This window comes from Psammomys obesus, unplaced genomic scaffold, assembly GCF_907164565.1.
Source record: "Psammomys obesus unplaced genomic scaffold, mPsaObe1.curated_primary_1811, whole genome shotgun sequence".
In the NCBI taxonomy this organism is placed as follows: Eukaryota; Metazoa; Chordata; class Mammalia; order Rodentia; family Muridae; genus Psammomys; species Psammomys obesus.
The window spans coordinates 15,117,410-15,134,103 of NW_026596091.1; the positions used below are offsets into that span (position 1 = coordinate 15,117,410).

Consider the following 16,694-nt stretch of genomic DNA (forward strand, 5'->3'; position numbering starts at 1 on the left):
AACACCAAAAGCTCAGGCACCGAGATCAACATTTAATACTTGGGACCTCTTGAAACTGAAAAGTTTCTGTAAGGCAAAGGACACTGTAAATAGAACAAAAGATTTTCACCAACCAAACATCCAACAAAGGTCTTATATTCAAAATCTATAAAGAACTTAAGAAATAAAGAACTCAACAAACCAAATAATCCAATTAAACAATGGGGTACAGAGCTAAACCGAAATTTCTCAACAGAGGAATCTCAAATAGCTAAGAAACACTTAAACAAATGCTCAACTCCCTTAGTCATCAGGGAAATGCAAATCAAAACAACCCTGAGATTCTATCTTATACCCATCAGAATGGCTAAGATGAAAAACTCAAGTGACAGCACATGCTGGAGAGGATGTGGAGAAAGGGGAACCCTCCTCCATTACTTGTGGTAGTGCAAACTTGTGCAACTACTTTAGAAATCAATCTGGCACTTTCCTAGAAAATTGGGAATAGCTCTACCTCAAGACCTCAACTATACCACTCCTGGGTATATACCCAAAAGAATTTCTACCATACAACAAGGACAGTTGCTTAACTCTGTTCATAGAAGCTTTATTCATAATAGCCAGAATCTAGAAACAACCTAAATATCCCTCAACTGAAGAGTGGATAAAGAAACTGTGGCACATTTATACAATGGAATACTATTTCACTATTAAACAAGGAAAATATAAAATTTGCAGGCAAATCGATAGAACTAGAAAAGATCATTATGAGTTAGGTGACCCAGAAAGACACACATTATGTTCTCACTTATAAGTGAATTTTAGCCATAAAGTACAGGATAAATATACTGTAATTCACATACCCCCAGAAGATAAGTAAGAAGGAAAAGTCAAGGGAGGATACTTAAATCTCACTCAGAAGGGGAAATAGAATAGACAGAAGAAGTGGTTGAAGCGAGAGGACATGGAAGGAGAAGAAGTCTGGGGAGAAATGAGGATGGAGCTCAGATCTGGGGAGAGTCAGGGCAGGAGAGCAGAGGGCTTGCGGAGAAAAGAGGAGAGAGGAATCTCTGTGACAAGCTGGAGGCCTACAACAGCATACGCTTCTGGGGGGATATGTGGGTGACTCTAGCTGATACTCTTAACAGCAAAAGCCATGGAGACTGAGGAGGACACCATCTAACTAGACAGGACTCTTAAATTTAGGGAGGGGAACACCAACCCACCCCTAAAAACTTTGACCCAAAATTTACCCTGCCTACAAGATGTACAGGAATAAAAATAGAACAGAACTGAGGGAATGTCCAATCAATGCATAGAGACCCACCCTATGGGAGAGAACCAACCTTTGACACTATAACTAATACTCTGCTATGCTTACAGATGGGAGCCTAGCAGAGCTGTCCTCTGAAAGGCTCCACCAAGCAGTGGAGTGAAACAGATGCTGACACTCATGGCCAAACACTGGGAGTCTTGTGGAAAAGTGAAGGGATGGATAAAAAGACCTGGATGAAATAGGAGCTCCACAACAAGACCAACAGAGCAAAATAATCAGGGCCCAAAGTGGCTAGCAGAGACTGAAGCATCAATCAAGGACTTTGCATGGACCTAGGCTCCCCACACAGATGTAGCTAATGTGCAGCTCCCGCTTCATGTGGGAACACTAGTAAGGGGAGCAGGGGCTGTCTCTGTCTCCGACAAGTTCTCTGTTGCATGATTTTTTTTATTATTACTACTACCTGGTTGGGCTGCCTTGCCAGGCCACAGGTGAAGAGGATGTACTTAGTCCTAATGGGACTTGATGTGCTGGGGTGGGTTGATGGGGGAATGGGAGAAGGAGGGAAGAGAGGATTGAGAGGGCTACTGTCTGGATGTAAAGTGAATAAATTGCTTAATGAATGAAAAAGAATAGCATTAATTATTTACTTATGTATTACTATATTTATTACAGACATATAACATATATGTATATTTTAATATGCAGGCATGTTTATGTCAACTTGATATAAGCTAGTTATTTCACAGGAGGGAACTTCAATTAAAAAAAAATGCTTGCATAAGGTCCAGCTATAACACATTTTCTTAATTAGTCACTGATGTAGAGGGCCCAGCCCATTGTTGGTGGTGCCACGTATGGGCTGGTGGTCCTCGGTTCTATATGAAATAGGCTGAGCAAGCCATGGGGAGCAAACCAGTAAGCAGCACCCCTCTGTGACCTATCCACAGTTTCTGCCTCCAGGTTTCTGCTTTGTTTAAGTTCTTGCCCTGACTTCCCTTAGTGATAGACTGTCACCTAGAAGAGTAACCTGAAATAAACCCTTCCCCTCACCAAGGTGTCTTGTTCATGGTGTTTCATACATGTGGGCATATATGTATATATTTATGTATGTATGTACATATAGATGTGTGTATGAATATTCATGTATATCATGTATATGTATATCATATATATTAGGCTTATATATGTATATATATGGCTATGCATATATGTATGCCTAATATGGTCAAGGTACTACTCTATTGCCAGTAACAATAATTGCTGTTACCATTCTCCTCCTCTATGAAATGTGTTGTGCCTACAGCTAATTCCCTTAGAACCTCTGCAATGAAATGTGAATTTATTCAATTTATACGTTTTGCAAATTGACACCTCAGAATTTTAAAACATCACAAAGTACAAAAGTTATCTGCTTATCTCAAGTATAATTTATGGGTTTCATTTAGTGAGGAGAAGCTTTATGTTGCATTTAAGCTTCCACAAATGGGATTCAGGGTCTTACCTTACTTAGTAAATACTTGAACATGGAAACACATCTCCAATTTCCATTCAACATTTCCTGTTCATCCTGTAAATACAACAGAAAACTTTGTTTATGAATGTATGTACTATATATTTTATTATATAATATTTATTGAATCTTACATAAAACAGTTTCTAATCTTCATAATAGTTCAAATCAGTGCTCTAATCATACCCCTCACTTCCTCCATAAAACTCCCTGTGCTCTGTCCAAAGTTTGGCCCTGAGTCTCAGCATCTGCTAAGATCTCCTGTTGGGTAAATCCTTTCAGAGGACCCTCTATAGTAGGCTCCCGTCCTGTTTCTTCTTTTCCATGTCTTCTGGTGTCTGTCCTGTTTGCCATTCTGAATGAGATTTCAGCATCCTCCCTAGGGTCCTCCGTAGTGTTTAGCTACTTTAGGTCTGTGATGGTTATCCTATGTTATATGGATAGTATCCACTTATTAGTGAATGTATACCATGCCAGTCTTTCTGTTTCTGGGTTGCCTCACTCAGGATGATCGCTTCTAGTTCTATCCATTTGCCTGCAAATTTCATGATTTCCCTGATTTTAATAGCTGAGCAGTATTGCATTGTGTAAATGCATTACAATTTCTGTATCCAGTCCTCCCTTGAGGAACATCTAGGTTGTTTCCAGATTTAAGCTATTACAAATAAAGCTGCTATGAAAATAGTTGAGCAATGCAGAGGAGGAGAATGTGCAACGAAACCACTTTGGAAAACATTTGTTTTGTTGATAGCTGATTAATGATAAAAGATGGAGTTGTTTAGAACAAAGTCACATGCTTGAATATCTATCACTCCATACTAAGAAGCCAAAAAAGTAAAGCAATGTGAAAAAATTAAAATGGAATGATTGAAAGAAATGGATGTCATATGAAGCAACTTACGGGCATAGATATTGATAGAAAACTTCAAAAAATTCCAACTGAGGACCACGCATGGAGAAGACCTAGACCTCCCTGTTCAAAGAAAGCCCAATTTCCAGTGGGCTCCGTAGTAAGGGGTACAAGGGCTATCTCTGGCATTAACTCGGTGGCAGGCTCTCTGATCACTTCTCCCTGGGGGGTGCAGCCTTGCCAGGCCAAAGAGGAGAAGGATGAAGCAAGACTTGATGAGACCTGATAAGCTAGGGTCAGAAAGAAAGAAAGGACGTCCTCCCCTCTCAGGGGACTAGGGAAAGGGCATAGAAGGATAAGAGAGATGGTAAGTGGGACTGGGAGGAGACAAGGGAGGGGGCTGCAGTGGTGATACAAAGGGAATACATTTTAATAAATAAATAAATATTATTTAAAAATTAAATGTTATCCAAATACCATTCAAAATGCTTACATCTTGAATGTATAATGGAGATTCAGACAGCTAGAGAGAACAATATATTTTCACCTGATGATACAGCGTCTAAAAAGAAAAGCAAATTCAACAAAACTGAGCAAATACCTTTTGCACAGTGAAGCTCCACCAACGGAGAAAAAATGGCTGAGCTGCTTGTCTTCAAGAAGAAGCAAGGGACAAGAGTGACTGTAGTAAATGCTGTAGTCCTACTACTACTAGCTAGGCTTTACCCCCCTAACAGAATTGATAATCAAATAATCCAGTGTCTGTTCATAATCAATAAACATACTAAGGCCAAGATAATAAGTTTCCCAAGTTTACAGATTATTTTAAAGGCTATAAACAGTACCCAGTCTTTCCAAATTCTACTCTAGCAAGTTCTAGAACTGGGAAGAAAGTGGCTCTTCAACCTTCTGGGGATGCTTTCTCTAGCTGCACATATTAACTCCAGTTCAGGGATCTAGACATGACTGTCGCATCTGCTCAGATGAAAGCAGAGCTTTGGTCCCAGCGGCTGAAGGACAGGGGTTGGAGTCTCCTGTGGGGCTGCCGAATGTGCACTGTTGCTCTCAAATATCAGAGATGTACAAGCCTGACAAATTGCACTTCTTTACACAGTAAACTCTCAGATGGGATACCCAGAAGATAACAATGACATAAATAAATAAGAAATAACACACATGTAAATGGAAAATGCCCCTGTAAAATCAGAGGATTTTACCTCCATGACACGTTGTTCATTTATCATGCCCTCGTGAGAATGACTTTTTTAGTCTGATATTCTTTCCGTTCTTATAAGTTCTTACAAAAAAAATAAAGAAAACGTTTTTTTTGTTTGTTTGTTTGTTTGTTTCCAGGGGACATGCAAATATCCCCATAACTCTTATAGTGAGTTTGGTAGGTTCAGTATTTTTCTTTAATAACATAAATTGACAATAACTTGCAAAAATATACTCTATATGCAGTCTGTCGTCTCATAGTCTTTTTAAAGTTTTTGCTATTCTGTCCTCGAGGCACTTACTAAGTAAGTGGAAGAATAAGAATTACGTTATTTGGTTCTGAGAGAAGGCCAGATCCATGCAGGATGCAGGGCAGCATATATGAGCAGCACCAAAACAGTTCAGATTACACATTATATGTTGCCTTTATTTCCATCACTAAACACAGCATGAAATAGAAATGATATTCTTATATTTTGAGAAAACAAACTCCTAAAGTAATTAGAAAAATCTCACGGAGCAGGCTACTCTATTATGCTTTTAATACATCTCACTATAAAAGAAGAGGAGAATCTTTTTTTTTTATCAGAAGTATGGAAAGGTGGCTCAGTGGTTCAGAGTCCTTGTTGCCCTCACAAATCACCTGGATTCAATATCCAGTACTCAAGCGGAAGCTTACAATCATCAATACATAACTTCAAGTCCATGAAGCAATGAAATACAATGAAATACACTCTTCTGAGCTCTGTGTGACAGGCACATAGGTATTGCACACATACATAAAACAAAATGTCCATATTCTTAAAATCAAAAAATGAACAACGTCCCTCATAAATATCTCAGAGGCTTGCCTTTTATCTGGTAGAATTAACCATAACCATGATTAGCACTCACACCTACTAGGCCATTGTGCTACCTTAGATTTTGAGGTAGGATCTCTGACTGAAAATGAAACACTCTGATTCTACTGGACTGGCTTGCCAACAATTTCCAGAGAACTTCTTGTTTCCATGTCCCTAACACTGGGGTCTCCAACTCTACTTGACATTTTACATTAATGATAGACATAAAACGACATAACAACCATCTTACTGACATAGCCACCTCACCAGATGCAAACATTTTAATACTGATTTAATTATAAAGCAAGGTTTAAAAGATACCTTATGGCTATGTGTTGTTGAATCTCATACCGCTAAGTTATTATGATTAGTAGTAAAACAATCTAAATGGACAACTTTACAAATTGCTTTTATTTAACTCACTTTATTCTTAAACTAGACTATGGGGTCATTATCCAAATCACTTGGCATAGAATCTCCATTGAAAGAAAAATGTTGAGACTCAGTGTAATAATTTGGCTTTTACAAACAGAGTTAGTAAAAGGCAGATACTGGATTACAATCTTCACCCACTGATTCTCAGTCAACTGCTTCTTGTGAATTTTCTGTTCTGAATATTTTTACAACAGTTTGCACTTGCACTGATAAATATAAGTCTGTGTTTTGATAACCCACATCCCTCAGCACAGGGCAGAAGAGAGGCTTGAGGGCTTGCTCAAAATATCAGCTCATTTCACAGTCTCCACAGTTACATTTCCTTGTCTTAACATCTAAGAAGACGTTTAAGCCACTTGCTTTAAAGCCATGCATGTAAAAGCAGTTTGTTCTTATCATAGTTATCATAGTTTAACAACTGGTTTCCATAATTTTGGTTGGCCTTGGCATTTTAGCTTGATTGCCATAGAACATCACTGAAAACTTTGACTATTTCTAACTTTTCTCCTCCGTCATAAAATAGCGTATGATATATTTCTGTGGTTCCAAATTCCTGAAACTTGCATTTATTACCAGAGGAAGGTCAAGTGCAAATGGAAAATTTAAAAACCTTGAACTAAAACAACGTAAAAATAATATAATTCATTAAAAACTGGTATTCAGATAGTCTCACATTTCTACATAATACTTCACTTTGATCCTATCATTGAGAAATAAATATATATGTTGATTATATATATATATATGTTATATATATATAATATATAAATATATAATAATATATGTGTGTTATATATATATGTTGAGTATTCTAGAAATCATATCTAACAGGGTGAGAATTTACAAATTTACAATTTCAGCATTGATATTTGTCTTTGTTAATAACAATAAAACTTGTAATAGCCATAGTCTGCTTGCTCCTTTTTTTGTATCCCCTGTTCATAAGTGAAGCTTCCCTGAAAATCCATCGTTAATTCTGATATTTTCTTTGATGCCTTGCTGTTTTCTTTGTGTTCCATCAACTTCTCACAGTAAGTGGTCTATTGTAGTAATGGTGGTTGAATTCAATACTCACAAATTCATTTGTCATACAGACAAATAATCAATAAAGAATGTATAGACCAAAACTACAGATCAAATGATATTTATAGATACTATTGGAACATCCACCTAACAGCTGTGAAGTAAGCACTGATTTAAGTACCCTAGAGAAACTTATCTGAAATAGGTTAACTTTAGGTCACATGTTGAGTTTTACTATCAGAAAAATATTGAAATTTCTTCCATCTTATCAGATCATAATAGGATAAACTTAGCATGTATATATGCATGGCATATCAAAATTAAATCAAAGGATATAAACAAGTTTAAAAGATGATACTAAATAATGAGATTGAAGCAGTAATTGTCTCATTCAAAAACCCTAGATATGACTAGAAACATTCAATATCAAATTCTTTAAAAATTTTACAAGAGAAATAATATAATTTTTTCTTAAATTATTCAATAAAGACACACATGGTATATATTTATATAGACCTAGAAGATAGAATAAACATACTGAAATTTATATACCTAAAGAAGATAAACAAGGAAGAGGACCCAGGGTAAGATGATCAATCCTCACTTAAAAATACAAATGGGATGGACATTAGATATAGGAGAAAACAAGTAACAGGACAGGAGCCTACCACAGAGGGCCTATGAAAGACTCTATCTAGCAGTGTAGCAGTGTATCAAAACAGATACTAAGACTCATAACCAAACCTTCTGCAGAGTACAGGGAATCATAAGAAAGAAGGGGGAGGTAATATGACCTGGAGAGGACAGGAGCTCCACAAGGACCAAATATATCTGGGCACAGCGGGCTTTTACAAGACTGTTATTCCAATGAAGGACCATGTATGGATATAACCTAGAACCTCTGCTCAAATGTAGCCCACAGTAGCTCAGTATCCAAGTGGGTACCCTAGTAAGGGAAACAGGGACTATTTTTGACATGAACTTAATTATGGGCTCTTTGACTTCTTCCTCTCTTCCCCCAAGGGAGGAGCAGCCCTGCTAGGCCACAGAGGAGGACTTTGCAGCCAGTCCTGAAGATACCTGATAAACCAGGGTCAGATGAAAGGGGAGAAGGACCTCCCCTATCAGTGGACTTGGAAAGGGGCAGGGAGGAGATGAAGGAGGAAGGGTGGGATTGGGAGGGAGCAGGATACAGCTGGGATACCAAATTAATATACTGTAACTAATATTAAAAAATTTAAAAATTAAAAAAAATATTCAATAAAGCATAAAAGAAGGATCAGTATCCTATTATTTTATGAAGCCAATATCGTTGTGTTACCAAAACCAGAAAAGATACAACAAATCAGAAGATAACTTATGGACCAATTTCCATGATGAACATTGATGCTAAAATTTTCAATATAACAATGTGCTTTCATTCCAAGGATACAGTATTTGCAACACATGCAAATCAAGAAGTGATTCAACACAATAGTAGACACAAAGACAGAATCACATGATTGCCAAATTAGATATAAATACCCTTAACAATATTAAACATTCCTTTTCCTAAGAAGGTAGTTACAGAAGAAATTATTGATATAATATATGCTACATCTGACATGCTATGACATTAGCAACATTTCCCCAACATTAAATATTCTAAAGATCCCAGGTATATACCAGAAAAAAACTTTTTTTTCTCAAATTTTTTTAATAATTTTTATTTTGTATATTAATCACAGGTTATTTACTTTGTATCCCAGCCATAGCCCCCTCCTTCATTCCCTCCTAATCCCACCTGCCTTCCCTTATTTCTTCCTTGCCCCTCTCTAAGTCCTCTGGTAGGGGAGGTCCTCCTTCCCTTCCATCCGACCCTAGTTTATCAGGTCTCATCAGGACTGGGCACAATGTCCTCTTCTGGGGCCTAGCAAGGCTACTCCTTCCTCGGGGGTGGGGAGGGAGGTCAAAGAGCCAGCCACTGAGTTCATGCCAGAGACAGTGCCTGTTCCACTTACTAGGGAAACCCCCTTGGATACAGAGATGGCATGGGAAATGTCTGAGCAAAGGTTCTAGGTTATACCCATTCATGGTCCTTGGTTGGAGAGTCAGTTTCAGAAAAGACCTCTGTGCCCAGATATATTTGGTCCTAGAAAACAACTTCTTTATTCCATTTTACACTCTATGAATACCTCATTTCCAGAAATATTATTGCCATATAACTCAGATCCAAAATGTCCATGTAACAGAATTCATTGCTACTATAAAGATTGTATAAAATTATATCGGAATGAAACCAACACTTCATAAATAAGCATTAGGTATTATTGTTATATGGCAGTCCAGTCAATTCCAGACAAACATTTTTAACTTGAGGGACAATACAGGGACAACTATTTTAGCTATGACTACAATTGAGATGGATTAGGAGCAACAGTACATCACTCCTCATAAAAGCCTAAATATGAAAAATAACATCAAAGCCAAGAAAATCTCATGACCAAGACCCAAGTCCAGAAGCCAAGGTAGTAGATCTGAAGAGATGTTACAGAAGCTAGTCCAAGTATTAACAAGAACCTGGACCCCAAAGAAGTCATCACCAAAGGAGTGACAGAGTGGTCAGAGAAGAGGGATTAACTGAGAAAAGTTGTTTGGGGTTTATTTAAGTTTGTATGACTTCACAGGAAGTTCCTGGATGCTGAAAAGTGGCTATAAGGAATTGTCAACATTTATTAATTTTCATATTCTGTTTCACATTCTAAAATTAAGAATAAAGTCTATTTTGTTAAGTTGACACATTTCCAATCACTTTGTTCTATCTCTATGTAAAAGAAAATCCTAGCTTTCTCTTCTCGCTTCACATATCTACTCTTCTTAGAAGCAGAAGTTTACCATGCAAATTTCTTCAACCATCTGGTTTCTTAAAATGCATCAAACTGCTTGTGCATTAATAGTCTTATAGTGTGTTTATCATGAAGAGAAATAATTCTGAGAGCACTTTCATATGATTTTTTAAGTGCATCCTGACCTTTATTTGCAACATCTTGCTGCTGAACCTTAAGTGACTGCCTAGAATATAATCAACTAAGTTGACTATCATAGTATGTCCTACTTGTCATGTTATTCTATCAGGGTCTGTGGAGAGGCCAGTATCTCTGGCCAGTGATTTCATTCATTGTGTAGATTTCTATGCATCTAGGCTCATTGTTTTCTCTACTATGTGGCCCTGTATCTGTGTTAAATCTTAAAAAAGCTCTTTTATGTACTAGGTCAAATCTACAGTGCTGGAACTATATGAGCTTCTTGGAGATGAAATGGGCTCCCATACTTGTTTGGAATCTCCCAAGTTAAGATGACAATAACAGAAAATTCTAATATGATATACACAGGTAAAACTGGAAATGAAGCATAACTACAAAATCCAGCTAAACTACCAACGTAGTAATGGTAAAACAAGTACGGAATACAAGTGGATTTAGGATGAAGGTGTCAATGATTATTTTGTTTATAGACTAACTGCAAAGATGTCCAAAGAGCTGGCAAAGCATTGCATCCAATGTTCTTATAAAGATGTTTCCAGATAAGATTGGCATGCAGACCACTGAATTGAGTGAGGAAGTGAACCATCCAGTTAGCTGGGCCTATCAGGTAGACAAAAAAATAGAAAGAAAAAATTCTATATATTCCCCATTATCTCCATCATTTTCTTGTTGCCGCCCTTGACCTCACATTATAGAGCCTTCAGTTTTAATGATCAGGGACTTGTACAAGTACCCTTTAACAAAGTTAATTTCAACCTATGGGTTGCAACCCCTTTGGGGATCAAATGATCTTTTCTTAGAGATAGCCTAAGACCATCGGAAAACATTACATTAGATTCATGACAGTAGCAAAGTTGCAGTTATAAAATAGTAATAATAATAATAATGATAATAATAATAATAATAATAATAATAATTTTGTGGTTGGGGGTCAACACAAAATCAGAAACTAACTTAAAGGGTTACTTCCTTAGGAAGGTTGAGAACTACCATTCTAGCAGCATTCATGCTTTCAGTCGGCATGTCAGGAATGTACAAATTTACTTTTTTGAGGCTTATAGTTCTTTTCATTGAGCCATGTTGTTGGTTTTACTAGCTCTACCGCTAAAAACCATTAAGGTAGTACTGTTTTAACATCTGTCTTTAATGACCACAAGTCCAATTATAGCTACACACATACATAATCATACACTTGTATTCATTGCAGACACATACATAACAGACCTTGTACAATTCATAGAGTATAAAATAAATTTAACAAGAAAGTTTACTAGGACATGGATGTTATTATTATCATCTGTCATATTAAAAGCAAGCTAGGAATATGGGAATTTGAAGAGAAAGAGAAAAAGACAGAGGCAGAGAAACAGAAGTGAAATTCTATTGGTTAAGTTTATCTGGTTAATCTTACTACAAATAGAGTAGAAGGGCCAAACCGTCAAAATTTCCTGAGTCTCAAAGTGTGAGACCTGAAGACAAATCCATTAAAGTTTTAAAGTTGCTTTGAACTCTATGAAGAAAATTTTAGGCACATTAGTTATATGACATCTAGAAAGATAACACCAGGATGGGGGACAAGATGGCAGCTCCAGGAGAACACTGCATCTGAGGAGCTTGACAACATTTTCTGTACAGCGACCAAAAGACTGAATTCTGGGCCCTAAAACAACAGCAGTCATGTTTCCCAGGTGAGAGGAAACCCCCACAGCATGGGAATCAGTCTAATCCACTCTCAGGTCACCCAGCCAGAACCCGGAAGAGATCCCGGGTCGCACAGGCACTAGGTTGCCAGACCAGAACCACACGCGTGCGTGTCCGGATCACCTTCACAGGCTGAATGGTGGGCACCAAAACACCAGAGACTGGGAGTCCCAGTAGCAAGAAAAATCCACAGGGAAGGAAGACAGCAGGACTGGCCACGGGTCATCCAGTCTTTCCCTGGAAAAGGTCTCACAGACTGGCTGGTACAAGCCGCCATCACTGAACTGGGCTCAAGCTGCAAGCCCGGAGAGTTGCTGCGAGCCTGGCTCTCAGGCACAGACAGAGCTGTGCACCCCAGTGCAACAGAGACTGGGAATCCCTTTTGGAAGAGGGCCCCACAGGGAAGGAAGGAAACGGTGCTGACTTGGGTCACCCAGGCTTTGCCTGGGGAAGGTCTCACAGACCTGTGGGTTTGAGCTGCCATCACTGATCTGGGCCCAAGCCACAAGCCTTAGAGAGTTGTTGCACACCCAGCTCTTTGGCACAGACAGAGCTGTGTACCCCAGGGCAACACAGACTGGGAGTCCCTGTCAGGAGTAAACCCTACAGGGAAGGAAGAAAATGGGGACCCGAATTAGGTCATCCAGTATACCCCTGGAAAAGATCCCGCATACTAGCAGATGGGCTCGCCACCAGCCCAGAGATCTGCACCATACCAACTATTCCTCACAGACAGAACTGTGCGCCCCAGGGCATCAGAGACTTGGAGTCACTGTTGGGAGAAATTCCCACAGGGAATGAAGCAAAAGGGACAGACTTAGGCCACCCAGTATATCCCTGGAAAAGGTCCCACAGACTGGCCCAACCCAGGGACCTGCTGTACACCAGATAGCCTGCTGTTACCAGAAGAGCGGTACTCACCCACCACAGAATACCACTTCGGTACTGGGGCACAAAGCCCCAACCTCAGACCTACAAAAGTCCCAGAACCCTGAGATCAACCCCCAGATACTGCTCTAAGGGGCAACCAGTTATCCCTAACAAAACTGACCAAACCAAGGGACACACAGGTTACAGCAGCAGCTCACTAAATTTACAGCAAGAAACGCAGAAGCAGGACAGCTGCCTCCAGGACTTTTCCGGGTGAGAGAAGAGCCCTCTCGAGCTAACAAGGACCACAGTTACCACTCAGATCTCTATGCCTGAGGTGAACTGTGGCAACTCCTGAAAAACACCTGCCATACAATGACTATACCCAAAAAGCTGAGTAGGCTTCCTTAAGAAAAAATCATCTTCCTGCCAAGAGGATTCTCTCCACCACAGGATCCCAGGAACCATCAGAAACAAACTCCAAACGCCTAAGATAGCTCAATGGGTAGAGGACAGTGTAGAAGCTCAACCAACAAAAGACAGAGCAATATGGCATCTCCAGATCCCGGTTATCCAAGGGCAAGTAGCCCTAGACACCCCAGCATAATTGAAATTCAAGAAGATGACCTAACATCTATGCTCATGAAGAGGATAACAGAGGAAACAAATAAAATCTGTAAATACCTAGAGGAAGATAAAAACAAACAGATTATGGCCATCTGTAAAGAAATAGAAGAAAATAAAGAAAAACAGATTATGGCCATCCATGAAGAAATACAGGAATTTGCAGCCAAACAGTTTGCTGCCTTCAGAGAGGAAATACTTAAATCACTGAAAGAAATGAAAGAAACAGAGAATTGTTCAAACAAACAGCTGAAAGAATTGAAGGAAAAACAGGAAAATACAGTCAGACAGGTGAAGGAAATCATCAAAACGGCTCAAGATTTGAAGATAGAATTGGAAAAATTAAAGAAAACGCAAATGGAGTAAATCATGGGAAGAACTTAGGGAAGAAAACAGAAACTACAGAGGTAAGCATAACCAAGAGACTACAAGAGATGGAAGGTAAAATCTCAGGTGTGGAAAATGCAATGGAAGAAATCGATGTATCTGTCAAAGAAAATGTTAAATCTAAAAAATTCCTGACACAGATCGTCCAAGAAATTCAAGACAATATAAAAAGAAAAAACCTAAGAATAATAGGAATAGAGGAATAAGAAGATTCCCTCTTCCAAGGCCCAGAAAATATTTTCAACAAAATCATTGAAGAGAATTTCCCCAAATTAAAGGAGAGGCCAATAGAAGAGGCCTACAGAACACCCAATAAATTAGACCAGAAAAGAAAATCCTCCCGCCACATAATAATCAAAACAGTAAGTATACAGAACAAAGAAAAAATACTAAAAGCTGCCAGGGAAAAAGGACAAGTAACATATAATGGCAAACCCATCAGAATCACACTTGACTTCTCAACAGAGACTATGAAATCATGCAGGCCCTAAAAGAACACAGAGTTCAGTACAGGCTACTATAACCAGCAAAACTCTCAGTCCACATAGACAGAGAAAACAAGATATTCAATGACAAAAAATATATATATATATACAACAATACCTACACTCAAATCCAGCATTACAGAAAACACTGGAAGGGAAAATACAACCCAAGAAAATTAGATAATTTCAAGGAAACAATTATCCTCACTACAGTAAAACAAAAAGCAACCAAGCACACAAACTTATGACCACAGCCAACATCAAAAATCACAGGATCTAACAGCCACTGGTCATTAATCTCTCTCAACATCAATGGACTCAATTCTCCAATAAAAAGACACAGATTAACAGAATGGATATGTAAACAGGACCCAGCAATCTGTTGCATACAAGAAACACACCTAAGTAACAAAGATAGACATTACCTGAGGATAAAGGGATGGAAGACGGCTTTCCAAGCAAATGGACCCAAGAAACAAGAAGGAGTAGCCATTCTAATATCAGATAAAATAGAACTTTCAACCAAAATTAATCAAAAGAGATGGGGAAGGACACTTAATACCCATCAAGGGAAAATTCCACCAGGAAGTCATCACAGTCCCGAACATCTATGCCCCAAATACAAGAGCACACACATTTGTAAAAGAAACAGTGATAAAACTTAAACCACACATAGATCCCCACACATTAATAGTGGTAGACTTCAACACCCCACTCTCAAAAAAGGACAAGTCAACAAAACAGAAATTAAACAAAGAAACAATGTCTCTAAGAGGTCATGAATCAAATGGATGTAACAGACATTTACAGAACCTTACACCCAAACACAAAAGAATTTACCTTCTTCTCAGCACCTCATGGAACCTTCTCCAAAATAGACCATATAGTTGGTCACAAAGCGAAACTCAACAGATACAAGAAGATTGAAATAATCCCTTGTATCCTATCTGATCACCATGGAATAAAGCTGTACCTCAACAACAACAGAATTAGCAAAAGCTTGAACCCACATGGAAACTGAACAACTTCCTACTAAACGACAGGTGGGTCAAGGAAGAAATAAAGAAAGAAATTAAAGTCTTCCTAGAATTCAATGAAAATGAAGGCACAACATACCCAAACTTGTGGAACACAATGAAAGCAGTGCTAAGAGGAAAGTTCATAGCACAAAGTGCCTTCTAGATGAAATTCGAGACAGCTCATTCAAGCAACTTAATGGCTCACCTAAAAAACCTAGAAAAAGAAGAAGCAAACACATCAAAAAGGAGTAGATGGCTGGAAATAATCAAACTCAGGGCTGAAATCAATCAATTAAAAGCAAATAAAACAATTTAAAGAATCAATGAAACCAAGAGCTGGTTTTTTAAGAAAATCAACAAGATAGACAAACCCTTAGCCAAATTAACTAAAAGGCATAGTGACACCATTCAAATCAACAAAATCAGAAATGAAAAGGGGGACATAACTACAGACACTGAGGAAATCCAAACAATCATTAGGACTTACTTCAAAAGTCTATAGGCCACAAAATTTGAAAATCTAAATGAAATGGACAATTTTCTTTTTTTAATTTTTTATTATTATTAATTACACTTTATTCATTTTGTATCCCCCCATAAGACCCTCCCTCCTTCGCTCCCGATCCCACCCTTCCTCCCCTTTCTGCATGCATGCCCCTCCCCAAGTCCACTGATAGGGGAGGTCTTCCTCTCTTTCTTTCTGATCGTAGACTATCAGTTCTCATAAGAAGTGGCTTCATTGTCATCTTCTGTGGCCTGGTAAGGCTGCTCCCCCCTCAGGGGGGGGTGATCAAAGAGCAGGCCAATCAGATTATGTCAGAGGCAGTCCCTCTTCCCATTACTATGTAACCCACTTGGACACTGAACTGCCATGGGCTACATCTGTGCAGGGGTTCTAGGTTATCTCCATGAATAGTCCTTGTTTGGAGTATGTGTCTCTGGGAAGTTCCCTGTGTTCAAATTTTCTTGCTCTGTTGCTCTCCTTGTGGAGTTCCTATCCTCTCCAGCTCTTGCTATTTCCCACTTCTTACATAAAATTCCATTCACTTTTTCAAATCCAATTACCAAAACTGAATCAAGACCAGGTAAATCAATTAAATAGTCCTATATCCCCCAAGGAAATAGAAGTGGTCATCGAAATTCTCACATCCAAAATAAGCCCAGGACCCGATGGTTTCAGCGCAGAATTCTACCAGACCTTCAAAGAAAGCTAACTCCAGTTCTCTTCAAACTATTCCACAAAACAGAAACAGAAGGAACACTACCAAACTCATTGTATGAAGCCACAGTCACCTTGGTACCTGAAACTCACAAAGACCCAAAAAAGAAAGAGAATTTCAGGCCAATCTCCCTTATGAACATTGATGCAAAAATATTCAACAAAATACTTGCAAACCGAATACAAGATCACATCAAAGATATCATCCACTATGACCAAGTAGGCTTCATCCC

General features: G+C 38.6%; 1 pseudogene; it reads left to right on the forward strand.

The window, feature by feature from the left end:
- The first annotated feature begins 4,580 nt into the window (after window positions 1–4,580).
- LOC129691654 (60S ribosomal protein L5-like) overlaps window positions 4,581–16,694 on the forward strand; it is a 29,237-nt pseudogene continuing 17,123 nt past the window's right edge.